Source organism: Aquarana catesbeiana, linkage group LG03 (genome assembly GCF_042186555.1).
Source record: "Aquarana catesbeiana isolate 2022-GZ linkage group LG03, ASM4218655v1, whole genome shotgun sequence".
In the NCBI taxonomy this organism is placed as follows: Eukaryota; Metazoa; Chordata; class Amphibia; order Anura; family Ranidae; genus Aquarana; species Aquarana catesbeiana.
This window is the reverse complement of record NC_133326.1, coordinates 8,552,086-8,570,864: the sequence shown is the minus strand read 5'-3', so window position 1 is coordinate 8,570,864 and position 18,779 is coordinate 8,552,086. Positions and strand designations below refer to the sequence as shown.

Below are 18,779 nucleotides of genomic sequence, written 5' to 3'. Positions count from 1 at the left end.
CACCATTTTCTCTCCATTACAGCCCCCCCTTCCCAAGTACAGGCCATAGATCCCCTAGTACAGACCTCTCCCCCTCCTGTAAAGACCACAGACCCCCCTTCCCTGTAAACACCCCCCACTCCCCCCTCTCCTAGAAGTGAGGGGGTCATGTGGCACATCGGAGCCACGGAGCAGCCTTTCTGGGCTCTGTACCTCTGCAGTGCCTGAGGTCCGCCTAGGTCGGGCAGTCACGATGTTGGAACCGAGCGCCAAGCAAGAGACGTGGGTGCCTAAGGGCAGCACTAGCCCAGCACTGAACCCCCCCGGGTACCAAGGGGCAAATTCTGAGAATGCTTGTTCCCTAGGGGCAGAGACTGCTCATAATAGGGGCTGTCCCTGCTAAATGGGGACCAATGGTAACCACGTTGTAGAGGGTGTAGAGTGAGGTCTTTTTAAGTCTCTTTGTAGATGCCGGTCGTGGTGAATTCTACAAGTTATTTCCTTTTATATGGAGCTGCTTTTGATTATACAAGTTCAGAATAACCACAAAATAGCAACATATCCATCTACGACCTCCTATATGATCTGATGATGGCGGCAATTCCTATAGGAATCAGCCCAGACCTCATACTCCAATAATAAACTTCTTCACATTCTTGGTGAGCAGAAAACAAACAAAAATGGATTCCTTCACCAACTTTTGTGTCATTTCTACAGTTCTGCTTCAAATCTGAAATCCGTTCCTCCCGTCCTCTTCTGTCTGCGCTCATCAGGAGAAGTCGCCTCAAACAGTCGGCATTCATTAAAAGCCGATCCACACCGGCTGTGATTTCCATGCGGTTGGTCTGGTGCATTGCAAGTTGAGCCCGTTCATTTTCGGTGCAGGCAAATTGCACGGAACGCCAAATTCCCACACTGCGTTTTGGCGCAATCGGGCCTTAACCACTTAAAGCGTTTGTTAACCCAACAAAACAAAAAACAAAAAAAAAAATGGATCCTGCTCCTTTAACCGCTTGCCATCCAGCCGCCGCGGTTGTACTGCGGCAACATGGCTCGGCTGCGCGAATGTCGCAGTCCCGATAAAAATCGCAGATCGCCGCCACTACTAGTAAAAAAAAAAAACAATAAAAATGCCATAAAAATATCCTCTATTTTGTAGACGCTATAACTTTTGCGCAAACCAATCAATATATACGCTTATATTGAACCTTTTGAACCTATTGAACCTTTCTAAGGAACCTTTACAACCCCGATTGCCGACCAGCCACAGTTTCCGGTTCTCTGAGGGGAGAAGTGACAGATCGTCATACAGAGTATGAACAGCGATCTGTCATCTCCCCTGCACAGTCCCCTCCCCCCTTCAGTTAGAACACGTACTAGGACACACATTAACCCCTTCACCGCCCCCTAGTTTTAACCCCTTCACTGCCAGTGACATTTTTACAGTAATCAATGCATTTTTAATCGCACTGATCGCTGTATAAATGCCAACGGTCCCAAAAAATGTGTCAAAATCGTCCGATGTGTCCGCCGCTATGTCGCAGTCCTGATAAAAATCGCAGATCGCTGCCATTACTAGTAAAAAAAAAAAAAAAAACAACAATAAAAATGCCATAAAACTATCCCCTATTTTGTAGACGCTATAACTTTTGCGCAAACCAATCAATATACGCTTATTGCGATTTTTTTTTACCAAAAATATGTAGAAGAATACATATCGGCCTAAATTGGGGGGAAAAAATGTTTTTTTAATACATTTTTGGGGGATATTTAACCCCTTCCCGCCGAGCGTACGCAGATGTGCGGCCTCGGCTTTCCAGGGTTATACCGGGATGATGCCCGCAGCTGCAGGCATCATCCCGGTACTGTTTTTTTAGAGCCGGCGATCGCCTTTCCGAGGATAGCAACCGATGCAGCTAAAAGCCGCTCGGCTGTTATACCGGAGGAGCGGGAGGGGACGCCCCCCCTCCTCCTGCTGCCTCCCGCCGCTCTTACCAGGCCGTTCCATCGGGAGGCCCGTTGACCAATCGGCTGCCTCCGGCGGCTGGGGGCGGGCTGGAACGAAGCTGTGGGCGGCTTGGTTCCAGCCTCCTAATAGTAAACACGGAAGCGACGTCATGACATCACTTCCGTTTACTCGGCTGCCAATGGCGCCGGTTTTAAAAAAAATACACAGTATTCCGAATCGCCCAAAATGGCGATCTGAATACTTTGAGGTGCAAAGGAGGGATCAGAGGTCTTTTAGACCCCAGATCTCTCTCTATAAAGAGGACCTGTCCACCACCTATTACTGTCACATGGGATGTTTACATTCCTTGTGACAGCAAAAAAAGTGATAAAAAAATTATTATTTTTTTTTTTTTAAACAGAATTTATAAATATAAAAATAAATAAAATAAATAAGAAAAAACAATTTTTTTTTGAAAGCGCCCCGTCCCCGCGAGCTCGCGCAGCAAAGAAAACGCATACAGAAGTTGCGCCCACGTATGTAAACGGTGTTCAAATCAAACATGTGAGGTATCGCCGCAATCGTCAGAGCAAGAGCAATAATTCTAGCTCTATGCCTCCTCTGTAACTCTAACCTGGTAACCGTGAAAAAAACCCTTAAAACGTCGTCTATGGAGATTTTTAGGTACCGTAGTTTGTCGCCATTCCACGAGTGCGTGCAATTATAAAGCGTGACATGTTTGGTTTCTATTTACTCGGCGTAACATCATCTTTCACATTATACAAAAACATTGGGCTAACTTTACTGTTTGTTTTTTTTTTTTTTAATTCATGAAAGTGTCCCTTTTCCCAAAAAGTTACGTTGAAAACACCGCTGCACAAATACCGTGTGATATAAAATATTGCAACAATCGCCATTTTATTCTTTAGATTCTCTGCTAAAAATATATATATATATATATATATATATATATATATATATATATATATATATATATATATATAATGTTTGGGGGCTCTAAGTAATTTTCTAGCAAAAAATACGGATTTTAACACCAAATGTCAAAAATAGGCTTAGTCATGAAAGGGATTTATTATAGCAAAAAGTAAAAAATATACATATATTTTTTTTTAAATTGTCGCTCTTTTTTTGTTTATAGCGCAAAAAATAGAAACCACATCAAATACCACCATAATACACCCCGACAATTGTGCAAGACTCGGAGGGGGGGGGTGTCAGATGTAAAGAATTATTTTCCATTCGTTTGCCCCCCACATCAGTGACATTATCACAGCGCACAGCTGGTATTGTACAGCCACACCCGGCACATGTCAGGAGACATCGATCATCTAAAGCTAAATCGTTTACCTTCACATATCCAGCTGTCAGATCAAAGCACGTGACTTTGTTATAAAGAGAAGCAGATTTGCAGAGATTGGCAGAGATTGGCGGGAGGTGACCCCCCCCCCCCCCCCCCCCCCCCCCGATGGTGGGACAGATGCGGCACCTCCGGGAAATCCCGCTTGTAGAATCCGGAGCTCATCGATTGTCTTCTGATGTCACCCGGAATGTGGAGAATGTAAAGATATTCCAATGATTGTCATCCCTGGATAATGACAAACGTTTTTTTACAAGAAGTGGACTGAGAGGCACCAAAAAACCATCGCAATTAAAAAAATCCCAAACTCTTTTATTGAAACATTGAAACTGCCCTACATATGTTACATAAGAACGGTTGTAGTCATCACATTTTATCACCGTTATTATGTAACATATGGGGGGCAGTTGCAATGTTTCTTTTACAAAGGTTTTATTGATAGAAAAATGAATACAACAGACATATGCAACAATGTGACGGTTCCACTGAACAGAATATGAAGGGAGGATCCCCGCCGAGGGATTGCTACATTAGTGGTACTAATATTCATGACAAAAATGTAGAAAAATAAGGATATATATAAAGAAAAAGAAGAATCACATTGTGTCATAGCAAAAATGCAATCCATGTCCCAAAATATGTTGTTCATTGGGTGTATATGTAAAGTAAATAATAAAGGAGGAAGAAACAACATAAAAGGGCGCATCTATTCTTATATCAACCACAAGATAATTATAAATAAAAGACATAAAAATAAGGTTGTGGTCTAGTTTATTAATTTTTGGTTGACTCGTATCGCTGTAACCATCATAAGTGAATCGACTCCTTAATAACAAGAGTCACAAAGGAGATTACACTAAAAGACAAAAATAGTAGAGAATAATTTGACAGCAGAGAATAGGGGGGAATCAAGAAGAAAAAGAGAAAAAAAAAAGGTGGGGGGGGGGCAGAAAAAAGTGAGGAGTCCATTCTGGGGGGGGGGGGGGGGGGGGGCATCCGGAGGCCTCTAGATTGACAAAAGCAGGTTATCGAACCTGGAGGGTTGGTTGTATGATATCCATGGTTGCCAGACTCTAAGAAATTTACTGTGCGTGTCAGAAGCCAGGGACGTTAGTTTCTCATTTATCATTATGTCGTTCATTCGATTTTTTCACTGCTTCAATCAATGTTTCAATAAAACCTTTCATGCCTAATTCTGACATTTGTTGCTTACAAGTTAAAATCCGTATTTTTTTTGCTAGAAAATGACTTAGAACCCCCAAAGGTTATATATATATATGATTTTAGTAGAGACCCTAGAGAATAAAATGGCGGTCATTGCAATATTTTATGTCACGCGGTATTTGCGCAGCGGTCTTTCAAACGCAATTTTTTGGGGAAAAAGACACTTTCATGAGTTTAAAAAAAAAAAAACGAAACAGTAACGTTAGCCCAATTTTTTTGTATGATGTAAAAGATGATGTTACGCCAAGTAAATAGATACCTAACATGCCACACTTTGAAATTGCGCACGCTCGTGGAATGGCGACAAACGACGGGACCTAAAAATCTCCATAATCGATGCTTTAAAAAAATGTAACAGTTACCAGGTTAGAGTTACAGAGGAGGTCTTTTGCTAGAATTATTGCTCTCACTCAGATGATCGTGGCGGCCATACCTCACATGTGTGATCTGACCACCGTTTACATTTGCGGGTGCGACTTACATACGCGTTTTTTTTTTCCTTATTTATTTTATTTTGTTACATTGTTCCTTTAAAAATTCTGATTTGGAGCAATGTCCCTCTTTCCTCCTCCTTTTGGCCTGATCTCTATAGCTATATAGAAAATGCACTATTTATCTATAAGAAAGTGTTTTACAGTGCCCAACGTTTCATCCAATTTCTAAATTGCTGCAGTCATAAATTTCACAAGCAAATATTAAGGAATAGTAGTGGTTACAAAAAAAGCCGTCTGACGGAGGATTCTTACCACATGATCAGCAGTGACCAATCACCGCGGATCATCGCGTGAACCAGGAAGTGCCGGTAAACGGCATTCCTTGGTTTGCGCTGATCGGTGGGGATCCCTGTCAGAGGGGGAGGGGGGTCTGTGCCGATAATCAGCATATTGATTATCAGCACAGCCCCCATCAAATGTACTCATCAGCTGCCAATCAGTGCCCAGCAGCTGCCAAGTCAGTGCCCCATCATTAACTCCTGTCAGTGCTCAATAAAGTGCCAATCAGTGTCCACCATAGTGCCAATCAGTGTCCATCACAGTGCCAATCAGTGCCCAGCATTAACACCTGTCAGTACCTGCCCAATCAGTGCTGCCCATCAGTGCCGTCTATTAGTGTTCATCAATGACACCTGCCAGTGCCAATCAGTGCTGCCAGTCAGTGCCAATCAGTGCCGCCAGTCAGTGCCCATCAGTGCCGACAGTCAGTGCCCATCAGTGCCACTGGTCAGTACCCATCAATGCCGCCTGTCAGTGCCCATCAGTGCCGCCCATCAGTGCTGCATATCAGTGCCACCTATCAGTGCCCATCAATTCTACATATCAGTACCACCTCATCACTGCCCATCAGTGCCACCTTATAAGTGCCCATCAGTGCCCGTCAGTGAAGGAGAAAACCAAATTTTATACCAGAAACTAAGAAAACATTTTTTTTTTCAAAAATTTCAGTCTTTTTTAGTTTGTTTAGCAAAAAATAAAAACCCCAGAGGTGATCAAATATCCCCAAAAGAAAGCTCTATTTTTGGGAAGAAAATGATAAAAATGTCATATGTGTACAGTGTTACACGACCGCGCAATTGTCATTAAAAGTGAGACAGCGCTGAAAGCTGAAAATTGTTCTGGGCAGGAAGGGGGGAAAGTGCCCGGTATGGAATGGGTTAAACAAGTGGCCGACAGCTACAGAAGCCTCCGGCAGAGCCAGTGAACCTCCTGAGACCATACAAGTGAGTTAGCACTGTCCATGTGACCGGACTCTCCCCTCCTCCCTTCCTATCTCTCTCACTCCCCCTCTTTCCTCGGTGGTCCTCCGGCAGACCCTTTCATTAACTCTATCCAAAGAGTTTTCTTTTAGCCAACCTATGGGAGTAATTGTCCATGTTCCTTCAAGTGGGTTCACACTGACGTTCTGTGGTTCTATCACTGTTTTTGAGATTTGGCACTCCGTCGCTTTAACTGACAATTGCGCGGTCGTGTGACGTGGCTCCCAAACAAAATTGACGGCCTTTTTTTCTCACAAATAGAGCTTTTTTTTTGGTGGTATTGTTGAGGGCATGTGGCCTGGTATGGTTCAGGAGGAGGGTGGATCTCGTCCCCCCACCCTTTCCTGCGGCCTGCCAGGTCACATGCTCGGATGAGGGTCTGGTATGGAATTTGGGGGGGACCCCCATACCATTTTTTTTTTACTTGGCGTGGGGTTCCCCTTAAAATCCATACCAGACCTGAAAGGCCTGATAATGGAGCTGAGGGGGGAACCATTTTTTTCAATTTTTTTTATGTATATTGCCGGGATCCGACAATACATTACAGCCGCATCAAGCAGTTTTAAATGACATTTTTTCCTTTAGATATGTCATTTTGCTGCGGTACTGCTATAAACATGGGAAGGATGCGCTACTTTACAGGCATACTAAGGGGACCCCCAGGCACGATATTTAAAGGAATATTTCATTTTTATTGTTTCACTTTAAGCATTATTAAAATCACTGCTCCCGAAAAAAACTTTTTTTGCATTGATACATGTCCCCTGGGGCAGGGACCCGGGTCCCAAAAACCCTTTTTATGGCAATAACTTGCATATAAGCCTTTAAAATTAACACTTGATTTTTCACGTTCGTGTCTTATAGACTTTAACAGTGTTCGCACAAATTTTTTGTCTGTTCACATGTTCTGGTGCGAACCGAACCGGGGGGTGTTCGGCTCATCCCAGGCTGGCACTGAAAGTTTTAAATATTAATTCTTTGAACTTCTAATAGGAATTTCTGCACATTTTTCTTTATTTTCTTAACTTATTAAACATTTATTGTTGAACATAGTGCAGCGAAATTCTGTGACAAAAGTTTGTAACATGGGCAGTGAAATATGTATGTTGGCGGGGCTTTACATGGGTGTGGCTTGAGAGTGGGCAGGGACACAGGGGGTCTCTTGCCCGGGGGGCCCCATGAGTTGCCAGTCCGCCCCTGTTTGCATCAAAGTTATAGCGTCTACAAACTATGGGATATATACTGGAATTTTTATTTATTTATTTTTTTATGCTGGTAATGTCAGTGATCAGAGACTTATAACATGACTGCGGCGGAAAATCTGACACTAACTGAAGCTGGGGGGAGACTGACTGACTGCCACTGACATCACCAGTGACACTAATACAGTTAAAATACTATTACACTGTCACTGTACTAATGACACTGGCTGGGAAGGGGTTAAACATCTAGGGTGATCAAAGGGTTAAATGTGTGCCTATGTGGATTATGTGTACAGTGTGCTGCTTTTACTTACGGATCTCTAAGTTTCTTATCCCGGCTTTGCAGAGATGTGAAACAAAGAGATAGTTTTTTTTTAGGATTGTAAATTTGTTCTGGTTCTAAATTACTAAGAACAATCCCAACAGTATAAAAACAGGAAACAGATAAATACATTGTATACAAATCATTCCTCCCACCTTCCTAACAATCCGCTGGCTCTTACTGTGTTTGTATCACATCACTCACTATATATTACTATAATACTATAATATTATATATTAGAGCTGCACAATTAATCGTTAAAAAATCGCTTATCTCGATTCAACCCCCCCCCCCCCCCCGACGACGACGACGATTCGTCAATATAACAAGTGAAGAGACTTATCTGCTCACTCAGCTGTCAAAAGAAAAAAGAAAACATCCGGGCAGTCTGCCAAGTTTTTAATATGAAACATTGTAACTAACTCTTCCTTCTTAGTTCAAAGGGAAACACTTCCTTTTTGTAAAAAAAAAAAAAAAAGAAAAAAAATATGGGCAGTCTGCCAAGTTTTTAACAGCGTGTAAATGCAGGAAATTTAACCACTTAAAGTCTAAATCTTTTTCTGACACTTGTTTCTTAAGTTAAAATCAATATTTTTTTTTTTTTTTTACTTGGAACCCCCAAACATTATATATATTTTAGCAGAGACCCAATTGCTGCAATATTTTATGTCGCAGCGAGAATTAAACGCAGCGAGAATCGTGAGAGAATTGTGATCTATCTTCTAAGCAAAAAATCATGTTTCTCATTTTAGCCAGAATCATGCAGCTCTATTATATATATATATAATATATTACGAAAGAGTGCCCCCCCCCCCCCCTTTCCTGCGGCCTGCCAGGTTGCGTGCTTGAAAAAGGGTCTGGTATGGATTTTGTAGGGGGGACCCCCCACGCCTTTTTTTTTATTTTGGCGCGTGGATCCCCTTAAAAACCCACACCAGACCTGAAGGGCCTGGTATGGATTTTAGGGGGGACCCCATGCCATTTTTTTTTTTGGCTTGGGGTGAATTTTCAGTCCAAAAACGCGTAACCCCGAGCCACACTCGGGATCGCCTCGCAGGATCAGGCAAAGTTACTTACCTTGTCCCCAGGATCCTGCGATGTCTCCCCGATATGTGTGTGCGAGCCGCGTCTCCGCTCAATCTATCAAAGCGCGGGCTCCGTTCCCTGCGAAGCGTTGCCACGAACGGAGACGGAGCACGGCGCCAAATTCAAAAAGTGAAAAACGCAATACATACAGCACACTACAGTCTTACAGATTACATTACTGTGTCACATCATTTCACCTCCCTTTTGTCCCTAGTGGTTTGTCCAGTGCCCGGCATGCAGTTTTATATTATATATATACTGTTCTTTCTGCCTGGAAACTGGAGATTGTCCATAGCAACCAAAAAGTGTCGCTTTACAGCAAAAGGGGTTTTAGAGTCACTCGCAGAATTGAGCGATAGTGATTTATGGGAAATCCGTCATCAGACACTGAAAGTAATCACAGCGACAATTCTGCAACTCAGAAAATTTCGGTGTTTTTGATTTGATTACATTATTGAATAATTTGTATTATTATTATATTATTATTTGTTATATTCATTTATAGTTATTTATTATATTATAATTTATGATTTTGTGTTTCAAACTTTATCATACCCGGGGCTGTCTACTACTAGACTCTGGTTTGGACAGATTTAAGTAAGTTATTCCTAAGAATTACAGGCCTACAATATAAAACGTCAAATTTCCATCCAACTACTAAGTCATGTTTTGCAAACCGGGTCACAGGAGTGCGTATCATTCCATATGGGTCACTCCTGTGACCCATAGGAGAAGCCCAGCCGAATGAGCTCAGGCTGGAATTCTCCTTTAAGGTCTGGAGGACCTGGCTAAGCCACTCCAGGACCTTAATGTGCTTCTTGAGCCACTCCTTTGTTGCCTTGGCCGTGTGTTTTGGGTCATTGTCATTGCTGGAAGACCCATCCACGCTCCATTTTCAATGCCCTTGATAAGGGAAGGAGGTTCTCACCCAAGATTTGATGGTGCATGGCCTCGACCATCGTCCCTTTGATGTGGTTAAGTTGTCCTGTGAACACCCCCAAAGCATAATGTTTCCACCTCCATGTTTGAAGGTGGGGATGGTGTTCTTGGGGTCATAGGCAGCATTCCTCCTCCTCCAAACATGGCGAGTTGCCAAAGAGCTCAATTTTGGTCTCATCTGACCACAACACTTTCACCCAGTTCTCCTCTGAATCATTCTTCAGATAGGCCTTGTGACGGGAGGGCCCGTGGAACCAAGAATCCCTTGGAAAGATTGGGAAACCCAATCCATGTTCCAGCTCCCCATGCACCTCTTATGTCTAAGTCACCCTGTGCCATCCTAGCACAGGGTGACTGAGAAAATATATCTTGGATTACCTAAAATGGGACAGTAATATTTATCCACAATATCTCCCAGGATATATGTAAGGACTATTCTTGGTTTGTTTGATTTTGAACTCAACATGTTAGTTGAGAGAGCTGATCACATTGGCCTCTGTACAATGTAGGAGACGGGCCGACTCCTGCTGGAGCTCCTGCTATTGTGAGAAGGTGTCCTGTGTTTATACTTATATGATAATGTATAATCTACTGTGTGAAGCTCGGTGACAACAAGTCTGACCTGTAGTGAAATCCTGATTAATCATAACAATGCTCAGGAGGGCACGGAGTCACATTGGATGCTTTAAGGGATTAGATAATTAGTTAATTATGTTTATTAGGTTTCTGGTTACAGGTGTATTGTTGGAGTAATATGAGCAGGAGGGGGGACCTCCTCTTCTACTGTATATAAGACTTGTATTTTGGTTCTAATTAAATAGTCCATGTTCAGAAACTAAACAAGTATCGTCTGGTTTTGTGCTTGTGAGCGGTTGGAATATCTGATATCTATATTCAGACTGGGAGGAAGTGGTATATGACGAAAGCACCCAAGCAGAGTGTGGGACGTAGCGTTACAGACCTGTACATGTGCTTTCTTGAGCAGGGGGGAACTTGCGGGCACTGCAGGATTTCAGTCCTTCATGGTGTAGTGTGTTACCAATTGTTTTCTTGGTGACTATGGTCCCAGCTGCCTTGAGATCATTGACAAGATTCTCCTGTGTAGTTCTGGGCTGATTCCTCACCGTTCTCATGATCATTGAAACTCCACGAGGGGAGATCTTGTATGGAGTCCCAGACAGAAGGAGATTGACAGTTATTTTGTGTTTCTTCCGTTTGCGAATAATCGCCCCAACTGTTGTCGCCCTCTCACCAAGCTGCTTGGAAATGGTCTTGTAGCCCATTCCAGCCTTGTGTAGGTCTACAATCTTGTCCCTGACATCCTCGGACAGCTCTTTGGTCTTGGTCATGGTGGAGAGATTGGAATCTGATTGATTAATTGCTTCTTTGGACAGTTGTCTTTTATACAGGTAACAAGCTGAGATTAGGAGCACTCCCTTTTAAGAGAGTGCTCCTAATCTCAGCTCATTACCTGTATAGAAGTCACCTGGGAGCCAGAAATCTTGCTGATTTGATAGGGGATCAAATACTTATTTTGCTCAAAATGCAAATCAAATACTTATTTTGCTCAAAATGCAAATCAAATACTTATTTTGCTCAAAATGCAAATCAATTTATAACTTTTTTGAAATGCGTTTTTCTGGATATTTTCGTTGTTATTCTGTCTCTCACTGGTAAAATAAACCATCCATTAAAATTGTAGACTGATAATTTCTTTGTACAATGTACAAAATCAGCAGGGGATCAAACACTTTTCCCCTCACTGTACAGTTTAGGCTACATGCACACAAATGTACTGTACTGTACTAATATAAAAATATGCCCGACGTAAAATCCCGGCAGTGTTTACATGCACATGCTTGAGCTTCCAAAAACTCCAGTTTTATTTCTTACTGCAACCTGCATCGCGAGACGGGATCTGATTGGCTGGTACGGGCAACACCTCCCAGTTTTCCAGTTTTCTTGGCTGCAGATGTGATGGGGACACAGAATGCTTGTCCAGGATTTGTGTGGACGGCATATGATGGATATTTCCAGGATGATGTCACTTCCTCTTATATAACAGGTCTGTATGGTGTCACCCCTCTCAGAATGATGCCGTTGTGTTTATCGGTGGGTGACAGATTTGAGTTTTGTACATAGACACAGTATATGTTTGCATTATGCACAGTATTATTATTCTTATACAGGATTTATATAGCGCCAACCGTTTGCGCAGCACTTTACAACATGAGGGCAGACAGTACAGTTACATTACAAATCAATACAGGAGGGATCAGAGGGCCCAGCTCGTTAGTATGCTGTCAGTGCCCGCGCACCATCATAATACATCTATTTATAAACGTTCAGAGCATCAGGTGGCAGAATGAATGGACAAAGCACCCAAAGCAAAGGCGGTAAGATTATTGGGTGGATTTACTAAAGGCGAATAGACTGTAGAGAGCTTAGTAAATGAGGTGAAGCTTCACTTTACAAATAATACCCAATCACATGCAAGACAAAAAATAAAAATAAAAAACAAAATTTTTGCTTACACGTGATTGGATGATGGAAGTCAGCAGAGTTCCACCTCATTTACTAAGCTCTGGAGTAACTGCACTTGCAAATTAACCCCTATGTGGCTATGTGAGCCCATAGGAGAGAATACATTGTAGAGAGCCCATAGAAGAGACCCCATTGTAGAGAGCCCATAGGAGAGAACCCATTGTAGAGAGCCCATAGAAGAGACCCCATTGTAGAGAGCCCATAGGAGAGAAGCCATTGTAGAGAGCTTATAGGAGAGAACCCATTGTAGAGAACCTATAGAAGAGACCCTATTGTAGAGCGCCCATAGGAGAGACCCCATTGTAGAGAGCCCATAGGAGAGAACCCACTGTAGAGAGCCCATAGAGGAGAACCCATTTTTATAGAGCTTATAGGAGAGAACCCATAGTAGAGAGCCTATAGAAGAGACACCAATGTAGAGTGCCCATAGGAGAGAACCCATTGTAGAGAGCCCATAGGAGAGAACCCATTGTAGAGTGCCCATAGAAGGGAACCCATTGTAGAGAGCCCATAGGAGAGAACCCATTGTAGAGAGCCCATAGAAGAGACCCCATTGTAGAGAGCCCATAGGAGAGAAGCCATTGTAGAGAGCTTTTAGGAGAGAACCCATTGTAGAGAGCCTATAGAAGAGACCCTATTTTAGAGCGCCCATAGGAGAGACCCCATTGTAGAGAGCCCATAGGAGAGAACCCACTGTAGAGAGCCCATAGAGGAGAACCCATTTTTAGAGAGCTTATAGGAGAGAACCCATTGTAGAGAGCCTATAGAAGAGACACCAATGTAGAGTGCCCATAGGAGAGAACCCATTGTAGAGAGCCCATAGGAGAGAACCCATTGTAGAGTGCCCATAGAAGAGAACCCATTGTAGAGAGCCCATAGGAGAGAACTTATTGCAGAGAGCCCATAGAAGAGAACCCATTGTAGAGAGCTTATAGGAGAGAACCCATTGTAGAGAGCTTATAGAATAGACCCCATTGTAGAGAGCCCATAGGAGAGAACCCACTGTAGAGAGCCCATCGAAGAGAAACCATTGTAGAGAGCCCATTGGAGAGAACCCATAGAAGGGAACCCATTGTAGAGAGCCTATAGAAGAGAACCCATTGTAGAGAGCCCATAGGAGAGAACCCATTGTAGAGAGCCAATAGGAGAGAACCCGTTGTAGAGAGCCCATAGAAGAGAAAACATTGTAGAGAGCCAAAAGGAGAGAACCCATTGTAGAAAGCCCATAGAAGAGAACCCATTGTAGAGAGCCAGTAGGAGAGAACCTATTGCAGAGAGCTCATTGCAGAGAGCTCGTAGCACAGAGTTCATAGACAGCTCAAGGCAGAGAACGCAAATCAGACAGAACATTGTACATAGCCCATAGCAGAGAACCCATAGCAGAGAACTCATTGCAAAGAAGTCATAGAAAACAGTCCACTGTATCCCAGAACACTGCACCATCCTATGTACAACAGAACACTGCACCACATCCACTGTACTCCAGAACATTGCACCGTTTCTGTTGCACCCCTGAACACTGCACCACATCCACTGTACCCCAGAATACTGTACCGTCCACTGTAATCCAGAACACTGCACCAGCCACTGTACCCCAGAACACTGCACCACATCCACTGTACACCAAGAACACTGCACTGTCCTTTGCACCCCAGAACACTGCACCATCCACTATAGCCCAGAACATGGCACTGTTCACTATACCTCAGAACACTGCACCATCCGCCACTGTACCCCAGAACATGGCACTGTCCACTGTACCCCAAAACACTGCAGACAGGGCCATATGGTGGCAAGTCAGATGGATATACAGAATAGAGTTGCCCAATGGGTATCAAGTCTTAATGGGATTCAGAGCTGAGATTGATCCTTAGGACACATAGCTTAAATTGACCATACACTATACAATCTAATTGTACAATCTCCTTTGGATCTACTGACTGCTACATAATGTAAGGGCTTGTATATTTGGATATGCATTGAAAGGATTGTTCAGATTTGTCTTCACATTCTATAGTTTTGGTGAATTTAAGAGTTTGCACAGGGATTGTACAATCAAACTGTAGTGTGTACGACACCCTTAGATTGATCTTTAGGACCTGGAGCTGCAGAGCTGAAATCTATCCTCAGGACACAGATATGCAAAGAGGAGACTGACCCTCAGGACACAGATGTTAGATTGACCCTTACGACACACATGTTAGGCTGACCCTCAGGGCACAGATGTCAGGCTGACCCTCAGGGCACAGATGTCAGGCTGACCCTCAGGGCACAGATGTCAGGCTGACCCTCAGGGCACAGATGTTAGACTGACTCTCAGGACACAGAGGTGAGAATGAACCTCCTGACATTGACCTGGAACTGATCCTCAGGACACAGATATTAGATTGACCCTCAGGACACAAAGATGAGGATGGTCCTCAGGACACAGAAATGAGATGGATCCTGAAGACACAGAGCTGAGATTGAACCTCAAGACATACAGTAGCTCCTAAGAAATGAGACCGATCCTCAGGACACAGAGAGAGAGATGAGGCTGATTTTCAGGACACGGAGCTGCAGAGATAAGGCTGATTCACAGGAGGACCAGAGCTGAAACTGATCCTCAGGACGCAGAGATGAGACATTTTCAGGAAACAGAACTGCAGAGATAAGGCTGATCCTCAGAACACAGAGTCTGATCCTAGGGACACAGAAATTAGGCTGATTATCAGGATACAGAGCTGAGAGTGATCCCAGAGGCAGAGTTTAGACTGACAATCAGGACACAGAGTTTACGTTGGCCCTCAAGAAACAGGGCTGAGAGTGACCCCCAGGACACAGAGATAAGACTGATCCTGAAGAAGTAGTTTAGAGCAGGTTTTCTCAACCAGAGTTCCTCCAGAGGTTGCTCGGGGTTTCTACCTTTCAGATAAGTTCCCACTGACACCATTGATCTTTTTTACAGTAGTTCTCTGTAAGGAGCATTCTTCCCGCTGACCATCACACTAATGTATGATGAGTTGAGTAGATAATAGTCATTATTAGCAGAGGGTTCCCTGAGACCAGAAAGTTATTTCAAGGTTTCCTCTGTGTTGAAAAGGTTAAGAAAGGCTCGTCTAGACTTATCCTTGGGACATAATGCTGAGAGTGACCCCAGGACACGGAGATGTAGCTGATACTCATATAACTTGGGGATAGAACTCATAGAACTGGGGATGATCCTTGGGACACGGAGATAAGGCTGACTCTCAGGACACAGAGATTGTAAGCTCTGGTTCCTCCTTATTCAATTGTATTCTAACTGTACTGTCTGCCCTCATGTTGTAAAGCGCTGCGCAAACTGTTGGCATAATATAAATCCTGTATTATAATAATAACAACAATAATAATAATAATAATAATAATAATAATGAGGCTGATCCACAGGACACACAGATGAGGCTAATCCTCAGGACACAGAGATAAGGCTGACTCTCGAGACACAGAATTTAGACTGATCCTCAGGACACAGAAATTAGATGGATCCTGAAAACATAGAACTGAGATTGAACCTCAAGACATACAGTAGATCTCCAGAAATGAGACTGATCCTCATGGCACAGATATTAGGTTGATCCCCAGGACACAGAGATGAGGCTGATCCTCGGGACACAGAGATGAGAAGGATCCTGAAGACATAGAACTGAGATTGACCCTCAAGACATACGGTAGATCTCCAGAAATAGTTAAATAAGTTAGGCTGATCCTCAGGATGCAGAGATGAGGCTGATCCAAAGGACACATAAATGAGGCTGATCCTCAGGACACAGAAATGAGGTTGATTCTCAGGACACAGAGATGGGGCTGACCCTCAGGACACAGAGATGAGGCTGATCCTCAGGACACAGAGATGAGGCTGACCCTCGGGACACAGAAATGAGGCTGATTCTCAGGACACAGAAATGAGGCTGATCCTCAGGATACAGAGATAGGGCTGATCCTCAGGACACAGAGATGAGGCTGACCCTCAGGACACAGAGATGAGGATGGTCCTCAGGACACAGAGATGAGGCTGATCCTCAGGACACAGAGATGAGGATGGTCCTCAGGACACAGAGATGAGTCTGACTCTCAGGACACAAAGATGAGGAAGGTCCTCAGGACACAGAGATGAGGCTGAACCTCGGGACACAGAGATGAGGATGGTCCTCAGCACTCAGAGATGAGGCTGATCCTCGGGACAGAGAAATGAGGCTGATCCTTGGGACTCAGAGATGAGGCTGATCCTCAGGACAGAGAGATGAGGCTGATCCTCAGGACACAGAGATGAGTCTGACTCTCAGGACACAGAGATGAGGATGGTCCTCAGGACATAGAGATGAGGCTGACTCTCAGGACACAGAGATGAGGCTGATCCTCAGGACAGAGAGATGAGGCTGATCCTTGGGACACAGAGATGAGGATGGTCCTCAGGACACAGAGATGAGGCTGATCCTCAGGACAGAGAGATGAGGCTGACTCTCAGGACACAGAGATGAGGCTGATCCTCAGGACACAGAGATGAGGCTGATCCTCAGGACACAGAGATGAGGATGGTCCTCAGGACACAGAGATGAGGCTGACTCTCAGGACACAGAGATGAGGATGGTCCTCAGGACTCAGAGATGAGGCTGATCCTTAGGACACAGAGATGTGGATGGTCCTCAGGACACAGAGATGAGGCTGATCCTCAGGACACGGAGATGAGGATGGTCCTCAGGACACAGAGATGAGGCTGATCCTCAGGACACAGAGATGTGGATGGTCCTCAGGACACAGAGATGAGGCTGATCCTCAGGACACAGAGATGAGGATGGCCCTCAGGACACAGAGATGAGTCTGACTCTCAGGACACAGAGATGAGTCTGACTCTCAGGACACAGAGATGAGGCTGATCCTCAGGACACAGAGATGTGGATGGTCCTCAGGACACAGAGATGAGGCTGATCCTCGGGACACAGAGATGAGGATGGCCCTCAGGACACAGAGATGAGTCTGACTCTCAGGACACAGAGATGAGGATGGTCCTCAGGACTCAGAGATGAGGCTGATCCTCGGGACACAGAGATGAGGATGGTCCTCAGGACTCAGAGATGTGGATGGTCCTCAGGACACAGAGATGAGGCTGATCCTCAGGACACAGAGATGTGGATGGTCCTCAGGACACAGAGATGAGGCTGATCCTCAGGACACAGAGATGAGTCTGACTCTCAGGACACAGAGATGAGGATGGTCCTCAGGACTCAGAGATGAGGCTGATGCTTGGGACACAGAGATGAGGATGGTCCTCAGGACACAGAGATGAGGCTGATCCTCGGGACACAGATTTGTAGTTTCCCTGAATATCATCTCTCAGTAATGTAGAAATGCAACAGTTTCCCGAACTTACAGAGAGATCCGACAAATCCGACAAAAGCTGAAAATGTTCCAAAGTGTCACCAGAATGACCAGATCCCGACCAATCCCGACCCCAGACCTGAACACCCCACATCCCCACACTGCCCCCAATGCAAATGACTTCCTACTGATCGATGTGCCAATCAATGACTGATAGAAGCAAGAATCAATCACTCACCTTATGGCATGCCTGATCTCCAGATGTCACCTTCCATGTCACACCATTCCATTCCTCTGCAAGGAGAAGTCCTCCTTCCCAGCATAGTCCCCCCCCAATCAGTCCTCCGCCCGATCCTCACCCGGACACCCGAATCCTGAGACTGGAGATCTCCCCATCCCCGCACACATCTCCCCTCCTACCGTACTGTGCAGTGTATGAGCGCACTCCCAGCAATCCCAGCCCAGCAATCCCAGCCCAGTGCTCCCACTATGAATGATCATCACATTCCATTACAAGACCAATGCAGCCTGCAGCGCTGTGTGTGAGACTACAGACGTCAGCCGACAATTACAGATGCATAGAGAAGGATCATCCTCGATGCTCCATCTGTGTGGCACTACAAGTACCATCTGTCAGTGCATGGTGAGGAGGGCAATCCCAGCAATCCATGGAGAGATAGGGAGCCTATCCAGAAAGCTGCCATAGCCCCCCCCCCCTTCACCCAATCATTCACTGCCCCCCCAATCATTCACTGCCCCCCCAATCATTCACTGCCCCCCCAATCATTCACTGCCCCCCAATCATTCACTGCCCCCCAATCATACACTGCCCCCCCAATCATTCACTGCCCCCCAATCATTCACTGCCCCCCCAATCATTCACTACCCCCCCAATCATTCACTGCCCCCGCCAATCATTCACTGCCCCCCCTTCATACACTGCCCCCCCCACCAATCATACACTGCCCCCCCCAATCATTCACTGCCCCCCAATCATTCACTGCTGCTTATTTGCCATAATTATAAATCTCCTCCATTGCTCACACTTTTGCAAGATAAAGTCACAT

At 44.6% G+C, this 18,779-nt stretch overlaps 1 protein-coding gene across 1 annotated transcript in view; it reads right to left on the bottom strand.

The window, feature by feature from the left end:
• The window catches only part of ADRA1A (adrenoceptor alpha 1A), a 192,034-nt gene extending 173,866 nt beyond the window's left edge, over positions 1-18,168 (bottom strand). Inside the window, exon 1 of the mRNA XM_073618241.1 lies at positions 17,951-18,168. The gene's annotated coding sequence lies outside the window, so the exon portion shown is untranslated. The remainder of the gene's footprint in view (positions 1-17,950) is intronic.
• Between the last annotated feature and the right edge of the window lie 611 nt (positions 18,169-18,779).